This window comes from Bos grunniens, chromosome 10 (assembly GCF_055505025.1).
Source record: "Bos grunniens cultivar Pamir isolate PY7600 chromosome 10, Bosgru_T2T1.0, whole genome shotgun sequence".
NCBI lineage: Eukaryota > Metazoa > Chordata > Mammalia > Artiodactyla > Bovidae > Bos > Bos grunniens.
Window position 1 is genome coordinate 86,326,224 of NC_141174.1, and position 23,708 is coordinate 86,349,931.

The 23,708-nt window shown below is 43.8% G+C and overlaps 1 long non-coding RNA gene and 1 pseudogene across 5 annotated transcripts in view; one reads left to right on the forward strand and one right to left on the reverse strand.

The window, feature by feature from the left end:
• Window positions 1-23,708, reverse strand: part of LOC147365263 (uncharacterized) — a 45,050-nt gene that overhangs the window by 17,559 nt on the left and 3,783 nt on the right. Inside the window, exons 1-3 of one of the 4 annotated variants that reach the window (XR_015135327.1) lie at window positions 19,547-20,913; window positions 18,921-19,165; window positions 10,835-11,058 (exon numbers count right to left, since the gene is read on the reverse strand). This is a non-coding gene — a long non-coding RNA (uncharacterized LOC147365263). Of the gene's footprint in view, window positions 1-10,834; window positions 11,059-18,920; window positions 19,169-19,546; window positions 20,914-23,708 lie in introns of those variants that run through there. The other 3 variants (XR_015135328.1, XR_015135325.1, XR_015135326.1) reach the window with 3 other exon arrangements.
• Window positions 13,855-16,024, forward strand: LOC147365264 (E3 ubiquitin-protein ligase RNF113A-like; annotated as a pseudogene). Its single transcript, XR_015133572.1, has one exon. The product of XR_015133572.1 is annotated as an E3 ubiquitin-protein ligase RNF113A-like (transcript).

Sequence of the window (23,708 nt, forward strand, 5' to 3'; positions counted from 1 at the left end):
CCACAGTGATTCTGGAGCCTGAGAATCTAAAGTCTGTCACTGTTTTCATTGTTTCCCCATCTATTTGCCATGAAGTGATGGGACTGGATGCCATGATCTTCATTTTTTGAATGCTGAGTTTTAAGCCAGCTTTTTCACTCTCCTCTTTCACCTTCATCAAAAGGCTCTTTAGTTCTTTGTTGTTTTCTACCGTAAGGGTGGTGTCATCTGCATATCTGAGGTTATTGATATTTCTCCTAGCAATCTTGATTTCAGGTTGTGCTTCATCCAGCCCAGAATTTCGCATGATGTATACTATATGTAAGTTAAATAAACAGGGTGACAATATACAGTCTTGATGAACTCCTTTCCCAATTTGGAACCAGTCCATTGTTCCATGTCCATTTTTAACTGTTGTTTCTTGACCTGCATACAGGTTTTGCAGAAGGCAGGTAAGGTGGTCTGGTATTCCTATCACATAAAAGTATTTTCCACAGTTTGTTGTGATCTACACAGTCAAAGACTTTAGTATAGTCATTGAAGCAGAAGTAGACGTTTTTCTGGAATTCTCTTGCTTTTTCTATGATCACCGGTCTACCAACCTGCAAGCTTTCTGCCTCAGTCTGTTCCGAAGCCACAGACAGCATAGGCTTTCTGTGCTGAGAACTTCTGATTTGAAGATGGCGTCCAGTTAGCAATCCTCCTTTCGATTACTGGAAACAATCTAAAAGTGAAAAGGAACTGAGAAAGGAAAAACTCCATTTTGAGTGCAAGTAGGAGATGCTTAAAACACAAAATAGGTAGAAGAGCTGCCGCCAAATCAGAGGCACTCAGGTAATTCCCTGGTGGTCCAATAGTTAGGTCTCCATGCTTTTACCAGGTTCAATTCCTGGTCAGGGAACTAGGATCTTGCAAGATGCATGGCACAGCGGAAAAAAAAAAAGCAGAGGAAGTGGAGTGAGGACAGTTTGCTGCAGAGTCTCAGGGACAACCTGCAAAACACTCATCGGAAGGCAGAGGGCACACCTAGAGGCACACTACGGAAAGCCCTCGTTTGCAAGAGCAGGAAGCAGGCGCACTTGCTGGTGGCTTGAGTTCTGCTGGCCCAGGACTAAGTGAGGCATCGTGCAGGCAAGCTGTTTGCAGGAAGTGATCTGTCTCTGTGGCAATAGGGGAGGAGAGGCTTTACACTGGGAAAAGCACCACCACTGGCTGGAGACAATTCAGGCTGTGGTTGCTAACATTAACCCTGGGTCATAAGGAAAACTCAGACCACCTAGAAAGCAGCCTTGGCCACTCTCAGACAGAAGGTCCATGGGAAAGGGAAAAAGAAATCACCTGCTCTAATGATCAATCATCTAAACAAAGATTTGATAAGAAAAAAGGAGGGAGAAAAAAGAGCAAACAACAGCAAGGCAAAGGAGCATCAAAAAAAATATTGCCACAGAGCATATGAAAATTCTAGCCAGAAAATTAAGAAAACATAGTGAAGAGACCTCAGGAAAGAGATGGAAACAATAGGAGGAAATGAATCCTGAGCTGACAGAGCTCAGGGAAGAAGTGGAAGGAAAAAAAAAAAAGTTTAATCTTCATTCTTAAAAAGAAGTCTAAAATCTGAAGGAGAAAAAATTACTGTTAGAAAATCAGTAAGAGATTTCTGGTTCAAGATGTTGGAGTAGAAGGATGTGTACTCATCTCCTCCTCTGAGAGCACCAAAATCACAACTCACTGTTGGACAACCATCTACAGGAGGAACCTACCAAAAAAGATACCCCACGTCCAAAGACAAAGAAGAAGCCACAGCAAAAGTCATTAAGAGAAAGCAAGAGAAAAAAGGGAAATCAGAAAATTAAAGGAAAATAGAGAATTAAAGAGAAAATGATAGAAACAAAAGACAAAGACGATCTATTGTATATGCATTCAATACCTCTGAAAGGACGCAGAAGAAACTGGTAACATGATTTGCTTTTAGGGAGGAAAATTAAGTCATGGGGGTCAGTGGACGGGTGGATGAGAGGAGGGCAAGGATGGAAGGGAGAATTCTCGGTCTTTTAACATTTTGACCTGTATGAACGTATTAGCTCCTCAAAAAAATTCTCACTAAGCAATCCTTACAACCCCCCAACACACACACACACACACACACACACACACACACACTCTCTCTCTCTCTCTCTCAAATCTGATTGTGTAATTCTCTTCACTTAAAACCCTACAATCAAAAAAAAAAAAAAAAAACAACCCTACAATCATTCTCATCAGTGTTAGGATAAAGAGCATACATTTCACAATGGTTTATTAGTAGGGCAACCATAGAATCTACTGCCCAACAAGACATTAAAAAAAAAAAAAAAAAACCCATAATTTATTTGGTTGTGCTGGGTCTTAGTTGCAGCATGCGGGATCTAGCTCCCTGACCAGGGATGGAATCCAGGCCCTCTGCATTGGGAGCATGGAGTCTTAACCACTGAGTCACCAGGGAAGTCCCAATAGCTGCACTTTTGAGGTTGAAAGGAGATGAGACAGATGTAACCCGAGACTAAGGTCACTTATATAAGGCAGGTACTTACTGCCCTTTCCAGTCTCAGTTCTCACCTTCCAGCCCTTCTCACCCTAGCCATGCTCCAGACCTCCCCACACATGCGGCTCTCCCTATTGTAGTGTCTCTCTCCCAATCCCCCACTGTCTCAGGGATGAAGGATGATCAAAATGAGGAACTTGCTGCCTCCAGGCTCTCTGGCTCTGCCCAGGAATCGGGAACCAGGCTTTAGCATACAGCTGCCTGCCTGTGTTCAAGATGAAATGTCTTCAGATCTCCACCCAGGGACAGACTGATAGCTAGCTCAGGGAATGTGTCTTTTCCATCCTAACTTTTAAAAAATTAATTTATTGGGCTGTGCCAGATCTTAGCTATGGCATAAGGAATCTTTAGTTGTGGCATGGGAACTCTTAGTTGTGGTATGTGGGAGTTCCCTGACCAGGGATTGAATCCACACCTCCTGCGCTGGGAGAATGGAGTCTTAACCACTGGACCACCTGGGAAGTCCCTTTGCATCTCGTTTTATACATTTACCTTGGCTCCTCCTTGGCTCCACTTCCTGTGCAGAGCCAACTCTGCAAGAAGACCCTTCTGTACCGTATCAGCCATGCCTGGCCTCAGTACCTTCTGTGCACAGCTGTGACAAGCTGGAGCCACACTCCCAATCTCCCAGCACGAGCACTCACTAAGCAATTGCTCTGGAAACTGTGTAATTCCCAGGGTGTAATTTCCATTAGCAACTTCATTTTAAAATCTCATCAAGCCACCAGGTGCTACCCCAGCACTCCAATAGGCAAACACCCTAAGAACTCCCCCATTAAAAGACAAGGAAACATTTTCCTCCTTCAGCTCAAGATTTCTAAAACTGTTACATCCGTACACATGGCCTTGGAGGAGAATTGAAGAGGGAGAAGTTCGGGGTCCTAGGACACCTGGGCAAGAGCACAGCTCTCTTCTTTTCCTGTGACTGGCCTCTGAAGCCCCACCCACTCTAAGAAGTTGAAGGGAAGACCCCCCAACTGGCCTCAATGTTTTGCCTGAAAGTTTTGTCTCAGGTTCAAAGGGTTTGTTAACAAAATTAGCCACTTTTACATACAAATAGATAATACAGATATTTATTAGAGAATTATCTAGCTTCCTTTCAACATACTAATGTTAGGGGAAGCATACTGATTGAAACCGCCCACCCTGGCCAGGCACCATAGCAACCATTTGCATGAGTTGTTTTATGACAGGAGATCCTGATAAGTAATACGGAACTAATAAGCCACCCCCAACCAGAAGAGTTCCGGAAAGGTCTAAAGGAGATACCGCGTGTCTGTCCACTTTCCAGAATCCCTCTCACTAGCATCCATCTTGGCTGAGCAATGTGTGCGCCACCAGGAAAGACTCTGAATTAGGATGATTGGCCAAAGACCACCCGGAAACTAATCCCATCACCATAAAACCCGAGACTGCGAGCCACGCGGCAGAGCAGTTCTCCTGGGTTCCCTTACCCTACTGCTTTCCACCCAGGTGCCCTTTCCCAATAAAATCTCTTGCTTTGTCAGCACATGTGTCTCCTCCGACAATTCATTTCCAATTGTTAGACAAGAGCCCAGTTTCGGGCCCTGGAAGGGCTCCCTCTTCCTGCAACACTAACATTAAAAGAAAAGAGAAATAGAAAGAGCAGAGAATACATCACCAAATTGGGTTTTGACCAACATCCAGACTCAAATAGCACTGGGAAGTCCTGTGTCACAGCACATCTGAAGTCCCATTTGGGAAAGAGTCCCAGGCAGCATGTCCGCTCTGCGGGTGAGACTTCCAAGATTGCAGTTCAGGGTTCCTGCTTCTAATCCCAGGACAGAGGCAAACTGATGGCATCATCAATCTGTCACCAAAATGCACACCTGGTTTCATGTTAATGCTGTTTGTTTTGTTGTGTAAAACTTGGAATGTAGTTAAGCCTGGGGCTTGGTTGGCCAAGGCCCCGCCAGGGTCTCAACAATCTCAAGATTCCTCACCCATCTTAACTCTGGTGCTGCAAGTCTTGCACTCACAGCAGGCAGTCACTCCCAGTCAGGGCAGTGTCCAGGCAGGTTAGAAGCAAGGTCAGAGGCCTGCCCTGCTTTGTCTCTGAAGCCTAAACAAGACTATTCATTTAATTTCCCTACACTCAGCTGAAGCTAGCCTCATCTCTCCCTCCATCAGCGTTTTCATGAGGATCAGAGGTGACATAACTGAAGCTGCAAATCCTGCACGTTGCATGTAATAGGTGCCGTGATGGTTGTTCCCCACCTTCTGCCTTCTGGTATCCCTCATCTAGAGAACTTGATTGTGTTGTCAGGACTTTTCTACAGCATTCCTCAATAAACTGGAATCCGCAGCCCTGCTGATTGGGACACTGGTTTGCTGGGAATGGAACGGTAGTGTTGACATTTGCAGAAAGCTTTCTTGCTAAACTTTAAACACTGCTGGTCTAATTCAGCTAGCCTTGCCTGCTAGTGATATTCCTATAGCTATGATGGACATGCTGAGTTCTATCAGACGCCCGGGGAGAGGGCAGGATAATTGGCTCCTTTTAGAGTTCCAGTAAAGTTAGATAGACACCAAGTCCATTTTACCAGGAGGGGAATTAACATATATTGAGTGTTATCTGTCTGGCACATAGGAGGAATTCGATAAATATCGACAAGCTGAATAATGTGAAGGAATAAATTAATTAATTGCACAGGCCAGGATGAAGTATGCATTTTTACTTCATACTGTTTGTCTTGCCAGGTATGAATGGCAAACTTCAAATGTTGATGTATTTATTTGGGTGCAGTGGTATGTCAGGCCATTTGCTAGGTTCTAGGGACATAACTATATATAAAACCAAGCCTCTCTGCTTTCTGAGATATCTCAATGCAGAGAGGGTGACAAAGAAGAAATGGGAGTATTACCTGTATTAGTCAGTCTCCTGAGGCTGCCATAACAAAATACTATAGACTGGACAACTTAAACAGCAGGCATTTATTTCCCCACAGCTATGGAAGCTGGAACGGGTGAATTTAACTCAGATGACCATTATATTTACTACTGTGGGCAGGAATCCCTTAGAAGAAATGGAGTAGCCATCATGGTCAACAAGAGAGTCTGAAATGCAGTACTTGGATGCAATCTCAAAAACAACAGAATGATCTCTGTTCGTTTCCAAGGCAAACCATTCAATATCACAGTAATCCAAGTCTATGCCCCAACCAGTAATGCTGAAGAAGCTGAAATTGAACAGTTCTATGAAGACCTACAACACCTTTTAGAACTAACACCCAAAAAAGATGTCCTTTTCATTATAGGGAACTGCAATGCAAAAGTAGGAAGTCAAGAAACACCTGGAGTAACAGGCAAATTCGGCCTTGGAGTACAGAATGAAGCAGGGCAAAGGCTAATAGAGTTTTACCAAGAGAACGCACTGGTTATAGCAAACACCCTCTTCCAACAACACAAGAGACAACTCTACACATGGACATCACCAAATGGTCAACACCAAAATCAGATTGATTATATTCTTTGCAGCCAAAGATGGAGAAGCTCTATACAGTCAGCAAAAACAAGACCGGGAGCTGACTGTGCCTCAGATCATGAACTCCTTATTGCCAAATTCAGACTGAAATTGAAGAAAGTAAGGAAAACCATTAGACCATTCAGGTATGACTTAAATCAAATCCTTTATGATTATACAGTGGAAATGAGAAATAGACTTAAGGGACTAGATCTGATAGATAGAGTGCCTGATGAACTATGGACAGAGGTTCCTGACATTGTACAGGAGACAGGGATCAAGACCATCCCCATGGAAAAGAAATGCAAAAAAAGCAAAATGGCTCTCTGAGGAGGCCTTACAAATAGCTGTGAAAAGAAGAGAAGCAAAAAGCAAAGGAGAAAAGGAAAGATATTCCCATTTGAATGCAGAGTTCCAAAGAATAGCAAGGAGAGATAAGAAAGCCTTCCTCAGCGATCAGTGCAAAGAAATAGAGGAAAACGACAGAATGGGAAAGACTAGAGATCTCTTCAACAAAATTAGAGATACCAAGGGAACATTTCATGTAAAGATGGGCTCGATAAAGGACAGAAATGGTATGGACCTAACAGAAGCAGAAGATATTAAGAAGTTGCAAGAATACACAGAAAAACTGTACAAAAAAGAGCTTCACGACCCACATAATCATGATGGTGTGATCACTCTCCTAGAGCCAGACATCCTGGAATGTGAAGTCAAGTGGGCCTTAAAAAGCATCACTATGAACAAAGTTAGTGGAGGTGATGGAATTCAGTTGAGCTATTTCAAATCCTGAAAGATGATGCTTTGAAAGTGCTGCCCCAAATATGCCAGCAAATTTGGAAAATTCAGCTTTGGAATCAGGACTGGAAACAGTCAGTTTTCATTCAAATCTCAAAGAAAGGCAATGCCAAAGAATGTTCAAACTACCACACAATTGCACTCATCTCACATGCTAGTAAAGTAATGCTCAAGATTCTCCAAGCCAGGCTTCAGCAATACGTGAACCGTGAAATTCCTGATGTTCAAGATGGTTTTAGAAAAGGCAGAGGATATCAGAGATCAAATTGCCACCATCTGCTGGATCATGGAAAAAGCAAGAAATTTCCAGAAAAAACATCTATTTCTGCTTTATTGACTATGCCAAAGCCTTTGACTGTGTGGATCACAAGAAACTGTGGAAAATTCTGAAAGAGATGGGAATACCAGACCACATGACCTGCCTCTTGAGAAATCTGTATGCAGGTCAGGAAGCAACAGTTAGAACTGGACATGGAACAACAGACTGGTTCCAAATTGGAAAAGGAGTACGTCAAGGCTGTATATTGTCACCCTGCTTATTTAACTAATATGCAGAGTACATCATGAGAAACGCTGGACTGGAAGAAGCACAAGCTGGAACCAAGATTGCCAGGAGAAATATCAATAACTCAGATATGCAGATGACACCACCCTTATGGCAGAAAGTGAAGAAGAACTAGAAAGCCTCTTGATGAAAGTGAAAGTGGAGAGTGAAAAAGTTGGCTTAAAGCTCAACATTCAGAAAATGAAGATCATGGCATCCAGTCCCATCACTTCATGGGAAATAGATGGGGAAACAGTGGAAACAGTGTCAGACTTTATTTTTCTGGGCTCCAAAATCACTGCAGATGGTGACTCCACCCATGAAATTAAAAGACGCTTACCCCTTGGAAGGAAAGTTATGACCAACCTAGATAGCATATTAAAAAGCAGAGATGTTACTTTGCCAACAAATGTCCGTCTAGTCAAGGCTATGGTTTTTCCAGTGGTCATGTATGGATGTGAGAGTTGGCCTGTGAAGAAAGCTGAGCACCGAAGAATTGATGTTTTTGAACTGTGGTGTTGGAGAAGACTCTTGAGAGTCCCTTGGACTGCAAGGAGATCCAACCAGTCCATCCTAAAGGAGATCAGTCCTGGGTGTTCATTGGAAGAACTGATGCTGAGGCTGAAACTCCAATACTTTGGCCACCTTATGTGAAGAGTTGACTCATTGGAAAAGACCCTGATCCTGGGAGACATTGAGGGCAGGAGCAGAAGGGGGCGACAGAGGATGAGATAGCTGGATGGCATCACCGACTCGATCCACATGAGTTTGGGTGAACTCCGGGAGTTGGTGATGGACAGGGAGGCCTGGTGTGCTGCAATTCATGGGGTCGCAAAGAGTCGGACACGACTGAGAGACTAAACGGAACTGATGGAAGCTGGAAGTCCAAGATCAAAGTTAAGCCATTTTGGTTTCTAGTGAATACTCTCTTCCTATCCTGCAGATGGCTGCCTTGTTACTATGTCCTAATATGGCCTTTCCTCAGCATGTGCAAGAGAGAGATTTTTCTGATTTCTCATCATCAGTCCTTCTCAAACTCTTACAAAATTTTGAGAAGGGAATACTTCCACAGTCATTCTATGAGGCCAAGATTACCTTGAAACCAAAGCCAGATAAGGACCCCACAAGAAATGAAAACTATAGATCAATATCCTTGATGAATACAGGAACAGAAAGTTTCAACATAGTGTCAGCAAACTGAATTAAAAAACACTTAAGGATTATACACCACAACCAAGTGAGATTTATGCCTGTATGCAAGGATGGTTCAACATACGCAAATCGATAAATGCAACACATAGTAATGAAACAAAATATTTTATCACATGATCATCTCAACAGACGCAGAAAAACCATTTGACAAAATACAACATCCTTTCATGATAAAAACCCTTAGCAGATTGGGTACTGAGGGAATATAACTAAACATAATAAAGGTCATATATAGCAAATGCATAGCTAGCATTATACTCAATGGAGAAAGATTAAAAGTTTTCCTTCTAAGATCAGGAATAAGACAAAGATGTCCATTTTCACCATTCTTACTCAATATAGTATTGGAAGCCCTGCTAGAGTAATTAAGACAAAGAAATGACAGGCATCTAAATTGGGAAGATTAAGTAAAACTTACCCTTTCAGTAAGTATTACTTGTACAGAAAGGCAGGTGATATGATCTTGTATATAGATAATCCCAAAGACTCTAGCAAAACAACTGTTAAAAACTAATCAATGATGTCAGTAAAGTTGCACCATACAACATCAATAAGCAGAAGTCAGTTTTATGTCTATTCACTAAGGATAAAATATATGAAAGGAAATAAAAATATCCCTTTCACAATAGCATCAAAACAATAAAATACTTAGGAAAAAATTTAACCAAAGAAGTGAAAGATCTGCACAACAAGAACTGTAAGACTACTGAAAAGAAATAAAAGACACAACAAATAGAAAAATATCTGTACTCATGGATCAGAAGAATTAATATTACTAAAATGGCTACAGATTCAATGCAGTCTCCATCAAAATATCAATAGTATTCTCCACAGAAATAGAAAAAAATCCTAACATTTATAGTGAACCACAAATGACCCCAAATAGCCAAAGTAATCCTGAGAAAAAAGAACAAAGCCAGCAGTATCACACACTTCCAGGCTTCCCTCAGCTGGTAAAGAATCTGCCTGCAATGTGGGAGACCTGGGCTCGATCCCTGGATTGGGAAGATTCCCTGGAGAAGGGAACAGCTACCCACTCCAGTATTCTGGCCTGGAGAATTCCATGGACCGTATAGCCCATGGGGTCGCAAAGAGTCAGACACGACTGAGCAACTGTCACTCACTCACACACTTCCTGATTTCCAACTATACTACAAAGCTACAGTAATAAAAATAGTACAGTACTGGCATAAAAACAGACACATATACTAAGAACAGAGCTCAAAACTAACCCCAGCTTACATGGTCAGCTAGTATTTGACAAGGGAGCCAAAGGCCTCCAATGTAGATAAGACAGTTTCTTCAATAAATGGTATTGAGAAAAACTGGATAAACACATACAGGGCAATGAAATTGGACTGTTATCTTACACCACTCACAAAAAGTGAAGTGAAGTTGCTCAGTCATGTCCACCTCTTTGCGACCCCATGGACTGTAGCTTACAAGGCTCCTCTGTCCATGGAATTTTCCAGGCAAGAGTATTGGAGTGGGTTGCCATTTCCTTCTCCAGGGGATCTTCCCGACCCAGGGATCAAACCCAGGTCTCCTGCACTTCAGGCAGATGCTTTACCATCTGAGCCACCAGGGAAGCCCCTCCACTCACAAAAAAAAACTCAAAATGGATTAAAGACCTAAATGTAAGATATGACACTATAAAACTCTTAGAGGAAAACACAGACAGAGCACTCTGACATAAATAGCAGCAACATTTTTACTGTCCTCAGTTCAGTTCAGTTTAGACGCTCAGTCGTGTCCAAATCTTTGCAACCCCATGAATGGCAGCACGCCAAGCCTCCCTGTCCATCACCAACTCCTGGAATTCACTCAAGCTCATCTCCATCGAGTCGGTAATGCCATCCAGCCATCTCATCCTCTGTCGTCCCCTTCTCCTCCTGCCCCCAATCCCTCCCAGCATCAGAGTCTTTTCCAATGAGTCAACACTTCTCATGAGGTGGCCAAAGTACTGGAGCTTCAGCTTTAGCATCATTCCTTCCAAAGAAATCCCAGGGCTGATCTCCTTCAGAATGGACTGGTTGGATCTCCTTGCAGTCCAAGGGACTCTCAAGGGTCTTCTCCAACACCACAGTTCAAAAGCATCAATTCTTCGGAGCTCAGCCTTCTTCACAGTCCAACTTTCACATCCATACATGACTACTGGAAAAACCATAGCCTTGACTAGATGGACCTTTGTTGGCAAAGTAATATCTCTGCTTTTGAATATGCTATCTAGGTTGGTCATCCTTCCAAGGGGTAAGCGTCTTTTAATTTCATGGCTGCAGTCACCATCTGCAGTGATTTTGGAGCCCAAAAAAATAGTCAGGCATTGTTTCCACTGTTTCCCCATCTATTTGCCATGAAGTGATGGGACCAGATGCCATGATCTTCGTTTTCTGAATGTTGAGCTTTAAGCCAACTCTTTCACTCTCCTCTTTCACTTTCATCAAGAAGCTTTTTACTCTCCTAGAGTAATGGAAATAACAACAAAAAAACAATTGGGACCTAATTAAACTGAAAAGCTTTTGCACATCAAAGGAAATCTAGAACAAAACAAAAAGACAACCCACAGAATGGGAGAAAATACTTGCAAATGATTTGACCAACAAGGAATTAATCTCCAAAATTTACTAACAGCTCATGCAGTTCAATATCAAAAAAAAAACAAACAACCTAATCAAAAATGGGGAGAAGATCTAAATAGACATATGTCCAAAGAAATATACAGATGGCCAAAAAGCACATGAAAAGATGTTCAACATCACTAATTATTAGAGAAATGGAAATCAAAACTACAAAGGGATATCACCTCACACCTGTCAGAATGGCCATCGTCAAATAGTCTACAAACAGTAAATGCCAGCGAGGGCGTGGAGAAAAGAGAACCTTCCTACACTGTTGGTAGAATGTAAATTGGTACAGCCACTATGGAAAACAGTACGGAGGTTCCTTAATAAACTAAAAGTAGAGCTACCATTGGATGTAACAATCCCACTCCTGGGCATATATCCAGAAAAAACCATGATTCAAAGGATACAGGCACCCCAAAGTTCATTGCAGCACTGTTCACAATATCCAAGACATGGAAACAACCTAAATGTCCATTAACAGATGAATGGATAAAGAAGATGTGGTGCAATATAAAATGGACTATTCAGCCATTACAAAGATGAGCCTGGAAATTAGCATACTAAGTGAAGTAAGTTAGAGAAAGACATATATCGTATAATATCACTTATATGGGAAATCAGTTCAGTTCAGTTCAGATGCTCAGTCATGTCCGACTCTTTGCGACCCCATGAATTGCAGCATGCCAGGCCTCCCTGTCCATCACCAACTCCTGGAGTTCTATACGGGGAATCAAAAAATTGAGAGAGTAAATTGTTAGGTAGATTGATAAGAAGTCCGGGGTCCCCTAGGAGGCAAAAGAGGTCTGGAAAAAGGAGGAAAGAGGAAAAAGGTCTGGAAAAAGGAAAAAAGAGGAAAAAAAGGGCTTTCAAGGAGGAGAAAAAGGATAAACTTTTTTTTTTTAACATTCCTTAGTCTTAGTCACATAAAATGTTTTTTTCTTTAAGTCCAGAGCTTATGTTTACACAACAAAACATCTCAGCTTAAACTCTGTACTAAGGATTATATAAAAACAATGTATCCTGCTTGAGGACATGTTTCTCCTTCTTGAGAACCTTCTCAGTTCAGTTCAGTAGCTCAGTCCAACTCTTTGTGACCCCATGAATCGCAGCATGCCAGGCCTCCCTGTCCATCACCAACTCCCGGAGTTCACCCAAACTCATGTGCATCACGTCAGTGATGCCATCCAGCCATCTCATCCTCTGTCGTCCCCTTCTCCTCCTGCCCCCAATCCCTCCCAGCATCAGAGTCTTTTCCAATGAGTCAACTCTTTGCATGAGTTGGCCAAGGTATTGGAGTTTCAGCCTCAGCATCAGTTCTTCCAATGAACACCCAGGACTGATCTCCTTTAGAATGGACTGGTTGGATCTCCTTGCAGTCCAAGGGACTCTCAAGAGTCTTCTCCAACATCACAGTTCAAAAGCATCAATTCTTTGGCGCTCACCTTTCTTCACAGTCCAACTCTCACATCCATACATGACCACTGGAAAACCCATAGCCTTGACTAGACGGACCTTTGTTGGCAAAGTAATATCTCTGCTTTTTAATATGCTATCTAGGTTGGTTATAACTTTCCTTCCAAGGGGTAAGCGTCTTTTAATTTCATGGCTGCAGTCACCATCTGCAGTGATTTTGGAGCCCAGAAAAATAAAGTCTGACACTGTTTCCACTGTTTCCCCATCTATTTCCCATGAAGTGATGGGACCAGATGCCATGATCTTCATTTTCTGAATGTTGAGCTTTAAGCCAACTTTTTCACTCTCTTCTTTCACCTTCATCAAGAGGCTTTTGAGTTCCTCTTCACTTTCTGCCATAAGGGTGGTGTCATCTGCATATCTGAGGTTATTGATATTTCTCCCGGCAATCTTGATTCCAGTTTGTGCTTCCTCCAGCCCAGCATTTCTCATGATGTACTCTGCGTATAAGTTAAATAAGCAGGGTGACGATATACAGCCATGACGTACTCCTTTCCCTGTTTGGAACCAGTCTGTTGTTCCAAATAGGGTCTGGTAAGATCTTTCTATTGTTGATCCTAATCTTGTTAATTTAAGATGCATATTGTGGGAGTGGGTCTGGTAAAAGTATATGAGGCCTTGCTAAGAAGATCGAGGGGTGCACTCTGTGCCGCCTTCCGATGTCTGTCAGAAGCCTTCTCTGTCCTTTTTCACTGTAATAAAACTTCTGCCATACCAGAGCCCTGAGTGGTCAAGCCTGGTCTCTGATCCTCAAGCTAAATTTTCTTCTTTGGACATCAGGAATCTGACCCCATTCACTGTAAGCTATCAAAATTATACAAGTGAATCTAATTTATAAAACAGACTCAGAGACTTAGAAAGCAAACCTATGGTTACCAAAGGTTAACCAAAGGGGAAAGATAAATTGGGAGACTGGGATTGACATACACATACCACAATATTAAAAATAGATAACCAAAACAAGCACTAAAACAATAGATAACCTCCAAGGACCTACCCTATAGCACAGGGAACTCTGCTCAGCATTCTGTAAAAACCTAAATGGGAAAAAATTTGAAAAAGAATAGATACATGTATAAGTATTACTGAATCACTTTGCAAACACCTGAAACTCATGTGATATTATTCATCAACTATACTCTACCCCGGAGAAGGCAATGGCACCCCACTCCAGTACTCTTGCCTGGAAAATCCCGTGGATGGAGGACCCTGGTAGGCTGCAGTCCATGGGGTCGCTAGAGTCGGACACGACTGAGCGACTTCACTTTCACTTTTCACTTTCATGCATTGGAGAAGGAAATGGCAACCCACTCCAGTGTTCTTTCGTGGAGAATCCCAGGGACGGGAAGCCTGGTTGGCTGCCGTCTATGGGGTCACACAGAGTCAGACATGACTGAAGCGACGCAGCAGCAGCAGCAGCATACTCTACCCAAGCACCCCTGAAGAAGGACAGCCCCCTTCCCAGGCTGATTTAAGGGGATTGATTGAATCAAAGGCAGTCACATGATTTAAGGGGGCTTTTTTTTTTTTTTTTAAGGTTTGTCAGGAGACTAAGAACACCTGTGGCCACAGATTTTGCATGAATTCACAGTCGAGCACTCAACAATGCAGTGATGAACAGGCCCACGCCACCTGGCAGACCACAGCCGTTTCTGAGCTCAGGACTCTTAAAATGTCAGAGCAACTTTCCCCAGGAAAGAGGACAGACAAGTTGTGAAAAAGATCTTTCTTTTCAAAAAAGCCTGGGCAAAAAGTGGCTGCAGGAAGTGCCCCATCTGCAACCAAGAGTCCAGAGACAACAGCTGCAGTGATGAAGAGAACACTGTGGTTCGCCTGGAAAAGAAGCAAGCTCCCCACAGTCCCATGATACAGAAGGCCCGTGGCAGTGGTAGACAGAGGTGGCATACGGTGACCAGAGTAGCGAGGAGGAGGAGAACAAGCCCAAGTGTCTGGGCGTGGTCTACAAGTCCACTCGCCCAGCAAAACCCATAGGGCCAGAGGATATGGGGGCCACTGCTGTCCATGCTAGACACAGAGAAGGAGCATGATGCACAAACCATCTTTGAGCACAGCCAGAAGATCCAGGAGGAGCTGAGGGGCAAGGAAGATGATCTTTTGGGTGGTTTAATCTAATAATCATTAGATCTAATAAGATCTAATAGTTAATAATTGCCAGAAATACATGAAGCCCAAGGATACATCTATGGGCACTGCTTCCTCCTGAATGGTGAGGAAGGGCCCCATCCGAGCTCCCCAGCATCTCCATGTGCTGGGATTACCAGCTCGACATTTGTTAAGGACTACGAGGAGATTGGTTTTTGCAGCTTCGCAGACCGCTGCAAATTCCTCCATGACCGTTCAGATCACAAGCATGGGTGGCAGATTGAACACGAACTTGATGAGCATCTCTGTGGCGTCTAAGAGGACAAAAACTACAAAGTGGGAAGCGACCAGGAGGAAATACCATTCAAGTGTTTCCTCTGTCACCAGACCTTCCAAAACCCAGTTATCACCAATTGCAGGATTATTCTGTGAGCTCTGCATGCTGCAGCTTTCTCACACCACCCCTCGCTGCTATGTCTGGAACCAGCAGACCAATGGCGTCCAGAGAAAGAATGGATTATTAAACTGGAGAAACATTGAGCTGCAGAAGGGGATGGTGCTTCTGATTTCCCAGAAGACCCTGATGAGAGTCCAATTCCCATTACTTAAAATTTCCCATTAGTCTCAAATCTCAAATGTTTTGTTATTTAGGAAATCTTAAGAAAAAGAAGAAGACCCATTGACTTAATGGGGTACAGGAGAATTAAGAAAGCAGAATGACTTAATGGGTGTCTGGAGAGTTAAGAAGGCAGACGGATTTAATGGAGGTCAGGAAACCTAAGGGGTTTGATTGGTAAAATGGATGCCAGGAGATTTAAGAAGGATGATTGATTTAGTGGGGGTCAGGATATTTAATGGAGCTGATTTAATCAATGGGAGTCACATGTTTTAGGGGCTGGTGTAATATGTAGGTGTCACATGACACAAGCATGTTGATCAAATCAGTGAGGGTTACCTGTTTATGGGGACTGATTTAACAATAGGAGCCGTGTGACCTAGCAGCTGATTGAATCAGCCCAAGGGGACAGCACCTACATAAAAACTGTGTATATGTGTCCACAAAGGCACTGTGTGTAACAATAAATATACACAGCTGTGTACGTACTGTGTGTCCAGAAAGGCACTTTGGGTACACAATGCATATGCACAAGTGTACCAGAAGGGATGCATGTGGGGAGCCCAAACCCACCCCCACAGGCGACAGCACCCTCCCTAACATCTCATCATTATTTCTGGTATTTCTGGTTTTTGCTACTACAAACAAGGAAGCGATATTATTGCTGCCTAACACATCACCCCAAAATTTTGCAACTAAAAAAAAAATTTTGTGACTTAAAAATAAATATTTAACATGGCTCACAGTTTTTGCCAGACAGGAATTTGGGAGCTGCGTGGCTGGATGGCTTCTGGCTTCGTGGTTTTCATTGGGTTGCAGTCAGAATGTTGGCTGGGGCTACAATCACTGAGGTTTGACTGTGCTGGAGGGTTCACTGCCTCCAGGGCTGGCAAGTGGGCGATGTCTGATGGTGCCATGCCATGCTAAGGTGCTTAGCATGTTGTGTCTGACTCTCTATGACACTATGGACTGCAGCCTGCCAGGCTCCTCTGCCCATGGGATTCTTCAGACAAGAATACTGGAGGGGGTTGCTGGCTGGCTGATGGTGGAGAGCCCTAATTCCTAGCTCCCTAAGTGGCCCTCTCCATGAGGTTGATTGAGGGTCCTCACAACATGGGGGCAGGTTTCCCCCAGAGTGAGTTATTCGAGAGAGAACAGCAGCAGCATGCATTTTAAGACCTAGCCTCGTAAGTCACACATTGTCATCTCTGCCTCATTCTGTTCATTAGAAGTCAGTCACTGAGTCCAGCCATTTGAAGGGAGGAGCGTCAAAGAGTTTGCAAACTTGTTTGAAAGCCATCAGTACTACCCTTTTATATAATCTTTACATACTTGTGTGAACACATCCTTGTAATAGATTTTCTGAACTAGAATTGCTGGATCAAGTGACATGTTCACTTTTAATTTTGATAATTCCTCTACGTGTCTAAAGCTGCCCAACAAATCTTTGCTCTGTTATTTGTTTTAGCAATGAATCTCCCAGGTGCTATCTAGGCACAGCTTGAGAAGGTATTTCCCACGCTCCCTTGCTACAGACAAGGGAGACAGGTAACTAACTTCTGGCCAGTGGGACGTATTGTGTGAGATTTCTGAGTCATGCTTTTAAAAGTAGCCATTGGCCTATTTCCTCTTTCCCTGTAGAGAATGCTGCTTGGAGAGCAGATATGGTGGTGGTGGGAACCAGCTTGCACCAGGTGATGAAGATGGTACCTTTGGGGATGATGGAATTATGTATAGAAAGAATCTGGACCTCTAGATAATCTCAAGGAGCCAAGCTACCCTTCTTCTCAGGGCATCTTGCCAGCTTAGACTTTTGTATGAAAGAAAAATAAAATTTCTATTTTAAGCCACTGTTGTTTACTGGTGATTTGCCTTCTGAAGAGGCTTTACCCACAGCATATGCATATCCATTCCCCCATCCTTGCCCACACACAATATTCTCAATCTTTAAAAATTTACCACTCTGATGGACTCCCCCTTCACTTACAACTTCATCATCCCCCTCCTTTGCAGCTGAACCAAATGCTAGGAATAAAGGGAGGGACACTGACCAGAAAGCCTACCACAGTCAGGTTAATAGAAAACACAAAGGCAAAATGTTGCTGTCGAGCAAAGGAAACTATAAGCAAGGTGAGAATACAACCCTCAGAATGGGAGAAAATAATAGCAAATGAAACAACTGACAAAAGGATTAATTTCCAAAATATACAAGCAGCTCATACAACTCAATACCAGAAAAACAAACAACCCAATTAAAAAGTGGGAAAAAGACCCAAACAGACATTTCTCCAAAGAAGACATACAGATGGCTAACAAACACATGAAAAGATGCTCAACACCGCTCATTATTAGAGAAATGCAAATCAAAACTACAATGAGATATCACCTCACATCAGTCAAAATGGCCATCATCAAAAAGTCTACAAACAATAAATGCTGGAGAAGGTGTGGAGAAAAGGACATGCTCTTGCACTCTTGGTAGGAATGTAAATTGATACAGCCACTTTGGAAGACGGTATGGAGATTCCTTAAAAAACTAGGAATAAAACACCATACGACTGAGCAATCCCACTCCTAGGCATATACCCTGAGGAAACCAAAATTGAAAAAAAATACATGTATCCCGTTGTTCATTGCAGCACTATTTACAATGGCTGGAACAAGGAAGCAACCTAGATGCCCATGGACAGATGAATGGATAAAGAAGCTGTGGTACATATACACAATGGAATATTACTCAGCCATAAAAAGGAACACCTTTGAGTCAGTTCTAATGAGGTGGATGAACCTAGAAACTATTATACAGAGTAAAGTAAGTCAGAAAGAGAAAGATAAATATCATATTATAACGCATATATACAGAATCTATAAAAATGGTACTGAAGAATTTACTTACAAGGCAGCAATGGAGAAACAGACATAGAGAATAGACCTATGGACATGGGGAGAGGGGAGGAGAGGGTGAGATGTATGGAATGAGTAACAAGGAAACTTATATTATCATATGTAAAATGGATAACCAACGGGAATTTGCTGTATGGCTCAGGAAACTCAAACAGGGGCTCTGTATCAACCTGGAGGGGTGGGATGGGGAGGGAGATGGGAGGGAGGCTCCAGAGGGAGGGGATATATGTATATCTATGGCTGATTCATGTTGAGGTTTGACAGAAAACAACAAAATTCTGTAAAGCAATTATCCTTCAATTAAAAAAAAAAAATGTCGCTGTCAAGAAAGGTCCTCTTACAACTCTAAAGTACATGTCCATCACCGAAAGAGCCTCTGCAGAGATGCTGTGCCTGCCCTCAAAGGCATGACAGCTGAACTGGGGACAGCAAATATCTGAAAAGAGACAACCAGCAGGGCAAAGTGGAAGGGTCTGGCTGTCCAGTTATGGGGGCTACCCAGGGACCTGGAGCAAAGACGGAGGACATTAGCCTCCCCAAGGCACGGTTCACGAGTTTCTCATGCTACTCTGGCCAGAAGTGGGGCGGAGGGAGTGGCTTACCTGGGAGAAAGCTACAGCAAATGGCGAACGGCAGGGGTGCCGGTGTTAGAGAGTCCATGCCGCCTCCACCTCCACCACACTTCACTCTGTGGACAGAGGACGCACCGAGTGCCTCCTGGAGCCGGACACTGCGGGCAGTGCTGGGAGTCCCGTGGGAAACTGCAGTACCCGGAGCTTCCCTTCAGGGCGCTAAGACGGACAAGTCAAGGCTGGGCCACCGTGTCCTCACCTGCAGAGAGGGGCATCTGCTGGGAAGACAGAACGGAATAACACGTGCTTGGGTTGGTGCCCACAGCCCTAGGTAGCGAAAGCTCAGTGCAGGCAACTGCAATGATTAAGAAAAGCCATGAAATATCATGATATCACTTATATGTGGAATCTAAAAAAAGGATACAAGTGAACTCATTTACAAAACAGAAATAGATTCACAAACAAAAAACGAATTTATGCTTACCAAAGGGGAAAGCAGGGGGAGGGATAAATTAGGAGTTTGGGATTAATATATACACACTTTTATATATAAAATAGTTAACCAACAAGGACCTATTACATAGTGCAGAGAACTATACTCAATGTTTTGTAATAACCTATAGGGAAAATAATATGTGTGTGTGTATCTCAATCACCTTGCGTACACCTGAAGATAACACAACGTTGTAAAACAACTAGAACCCCCAAATTTCTTCTATGTGCCCTTTTGTTCCCTCACTGGTGACTCCTTCAAACATTGGGTTAATGCCCATCCCTGCCTAGGGGGAAAAAAAACGCAGATTCCTGCTTTTGTAAAAGAGCGTTCTCCTTGAGAAACAGCTGATGTAGTTTTACGCCCTGATTCTGTTTCGTTAACACTTTAGTGGGGGACATACTGTGTTTGATTCAACCAGAGGAATGAAAGTCTAATTGCGAAATTTTAGGCATCAGTCAAGCTAACTGCGGACACCTGGCCCAGTTGGAGGTGCTTCACTGATGCTGTTGAAACCATAACTTTTAGGAACTGGCCCCAGCCTCTTCTCCTCCCCTCCCCTCCTCTCTCTTCTGTTCTCCTTCTCTCCTCCGTCTCCTGTCTTTTTCTTGCCTAAACAGCCATCCAAATCCCTGATGACTCAGTGTGATCGAGTTTCCACAGGCAGGTGCGCATCTTGTTTAGTCACATCACAAATAAATCACTTGGCCACACATAGTCAGTGCACCAATCTGTTACTTTTCTCTGCTCTTCAGGAACAGACTTCTGAAAAAGCACAAGATGGTTGGGTGAAATGCAAGCGAGGAAAAGAGCAAGGTGGAGTGGGCACAGCCCTTCTGAGCTGGCCATCTAACTTCACGTCTAATCAGAGAGTGAATCAGTTACATCTGCAATTATGTCAACAGCTCAGCATCATGACTGCTGCCTGGAACCCACGATGGCGAGCTGTGGAAGAAATAGGTTTGGAGTGGAGAGGTGGTGCTTGTGTTTACTGAAAACCTATCGTGTGCTAGGTCCTGTGTTTACTGGATACCTACTATGTGCCAGGCCCTATGCTTGCTTTTGCATCTGTTCTCTTCCAAGGCAGGGATCAGGATCCTGACTGGGGGGCCCTGGTCAGTTTCACCTTTCAGGGTCTTGTTCCTGCAGACTAGAAACATTACACCATTCTCTAATGATTCTGTTTGATATGATGGAAGGGTCTTGGGGTTGGAGAGACCTAGCTCCACCACTGTGGGCAGGTGACCTAACACCTCTGAGTCTCAGTTTCTTTGTCTCTAAATGGGTATGAAGATTGGATCAGATGAAATAACATATTTAAGACATCTCATAAATGGCAGCTAAAAATGATGGTGTTTAATCTCTCCTTCATAACATACAACTTCACCTTCTTAGAGATTTTTATAATGTTTACAGGTTAGGGTGGCAATGCTCCCAGAGCTCCGTGTGCGTACATGTGTTTCTTATAGTTGATTAAAAAAAAAAAAAGCAGTCTGAAGGGGAGACAGCTGAGTCTTTTATAGAAATCTTGGTGCTTTAGAAAATCAGACAAACCTCAATGAAATGCCATTGGGCACTCTGTCAGTGAACCAGGCCTCCCCGTGGCCACACCCTGCATGGTGTCCCTCCACATTGGATCTGGGCTGTGATTTGTTTTGAATAATAAGGCAGAAGTGACACTGGCCTAAGCCTCAGGAATTTCTAGAAGTGTCTGCCTTTGTGTTTCAGGGAGGCCATGAGCCAATATCTAAGAAATTTGGTCTCTGTGATGTAGAGATGTTAGCACAGGTTCACATGCTCCATGGCCAAACAAATGGAAACATTGGAGTTTGGAGCAGACAAATGTTTATTTCAGGGCCATGCTATGAAATGGGTGGTTCATGCTGTGGGTGGCTCACACCCAAAAAACCCCAAGCCCCCTGAAGGGGCTCCTTGAGGGGTTCCAGCAAAGTATTTTTAAAGGGCCAGGTGAGGGAGGGGGGTCACAAGGTGTGCGATCAGTTCATGCACAATTCTCTGATTGGCTGATGGTGCGGTAACAGGGTTGTGTCTCGGGGGTTAGCATTATCAGGCCTTAGGTTCTAGGAGGCCTGGGGCCATGTGCTCATGGTCATAAATTAGTTAACATCTTCCATTTGGGGGGCAGGTTCACACTTGTAAAACAACTCAGGAAATGTGCATCAAATACCGATATCTAGGTATTTCAGAGAGGAGCTAAAGCAGAGGATATGGAGAAAGGCCTGTATGCTTGCTTACAGAGACAGTATAGAGAGAGTTCATGGAAAAAGAGAGGCCCTGAGAATCTATGGGAGGAGAGAGTCTCAACCTAGGCCAGCCCTCCAGCCACCCCTCTGTAAACTTAAAAAATATGCACGACCTAAAAGTCGAGAGTTATGTTTTACCGGAGGAAGTTTTTAGGATGTCAAGCAGCGAGGCAGCATCTCAGTTAACCCCGAGAGAACTTCTCCGAGGAGGTGAGGGGGGAGCCAGGATATATAGGAGTTTGGCAACAAAGAGCAGGTAGTCAGACCGTCAAAAGATTATCGTTAATTAAAGAAAACCAGATATCTCAAGGAATTTAATGCTTTTCTATATATGGGAAGATGCTAGAGTCTGGGCTCACTGAAATCATTCCTTTGATACACACCTCAGCTATCTGGGGTCAGTATCCTGTGTTTTCATGGGGCTTCCAAGGTGGCACTAGTTAAGGAACCTGCCGGCCAGTGCAGGAGATGTAAGGGACATGGGATCCCTAGGTCGGGAAGATCCCCTGGAGGAGGGCATGGCAACCCACTCTGGTATTCTTGCCTAGAGAATCGCATGGACAGAGGAGCCTGGTGGGCTAGAGTCCGTGGGGTCACAAAGAGTTGGAACAAGCTGAGTGACTAGCATACACATACTCCACAGACTGTGGGCCATCTCAGAAGTCAACAGGCCCTGAAATATGGGGTTGTTAGTTTTTATGGACTGAGTAATTTCTTAGGCTAATGACTGAGAGGATTATTCCTACTATTTCAGGGAAGAAGCAGGGATTTCTAGGAATTGGACCACTGCCCACTCTCTGACCTTTTATGGTCAATGTCAGAACTGTCACAGCACTGGAGGGTTCGTCACTTAGATGCTAATGTATTACAACGAGTGTATAATGAGGCTCAAGGTCTACTGAAAGTCATATTCCGCCATCTTGAACCTAGCTAGTCCTAACCAGTTTTTGGCATGTTCTATGGCGATGTCATTCTTTTAAAGGTTGTGCCCTGCCCTCTTCCCTCCTGTTTCAGCTGGATGTAAAAATAATGGGGCTATTACAAAGTCAGGTTTTAGGTCTGCAGTGGGGACCTCAGAAAAGCTGGTCGTTTCATGATCTTTACTTTCTCCATCCCATTTGATAGAAATAATACAACTCACTTCCCTGCTGACTTACAAGCACTCGTGATTGTGGAGCCTTCTGGGGGAGGTTCCCTTCAGCACCCACTGGAGGGGGTGCCAGAATATGTGTAGGACCTGTTTGCAAAGGGACTTTTTAGGTCCCCACCAAAGATAGCTTGGGGGGTGGGGGTGGGGAATTGAGGTTGTCAGGCCCTTTGTGTACCGAGGAGAACGGTTTAAAAGACTAGAAGTGTAGCTTCAGCAGAGGTAACTGGCTGGTAATTAGCAGGTTAATGACTCACATTAGGGATAATGCAAGGCTGGAGCCAGGGGGCAGGAAATGACTTGAAAGTCTCCCTCTCTCTGCTCCCCACCCCCTAGTGTTTGCTGAGTCACTTCAGTCGTGTCCGACTCTGTGCGACCCCATAAACGGCAGCCCACCAGGCTCCCCCCTCCCTGGGATTCTCCAGGCAAGAACACTGGAGTGGGTTGCCATTTCCTTCTCCAATGCATGAAAGTGAAAAGTGAAAGTGAAGTTGCTCAGTCATGTCCAACTCTTAGCGACCGCATGGACTGCAGCCTACCAGGCTCCTCCGCCCATGGGATTTTCCAGGCAAGAGTACTGACTGGAGTGGGGTGCCACTGCCTTCTGCTTTAACGTCTCCTACCTAGGAAGGGCTGGATCCTATTTGTCTCCTTAGCTCTGGGAGTCAGGGCCAGGCCAGAAGCTGCCGGGTGGTGCCAAAAAAATACTGACTTGTAAAAAATAATGAGCAACTTTGCCCTTCTCTTGAGGATCAAGAAGGGGTGTAAGTGCAAATTGAAGGGGATAGAAGGGCAAGTGATCCCCACTCCATGCAGAGGAAGGCTGAGGGCCAGGGGCATCTTTTTTCAAACTTTTAGGATGCCACCTGAGCTTGTGGGTCCACCCAGCCTACTCCACTTAGAATCTTAGCATA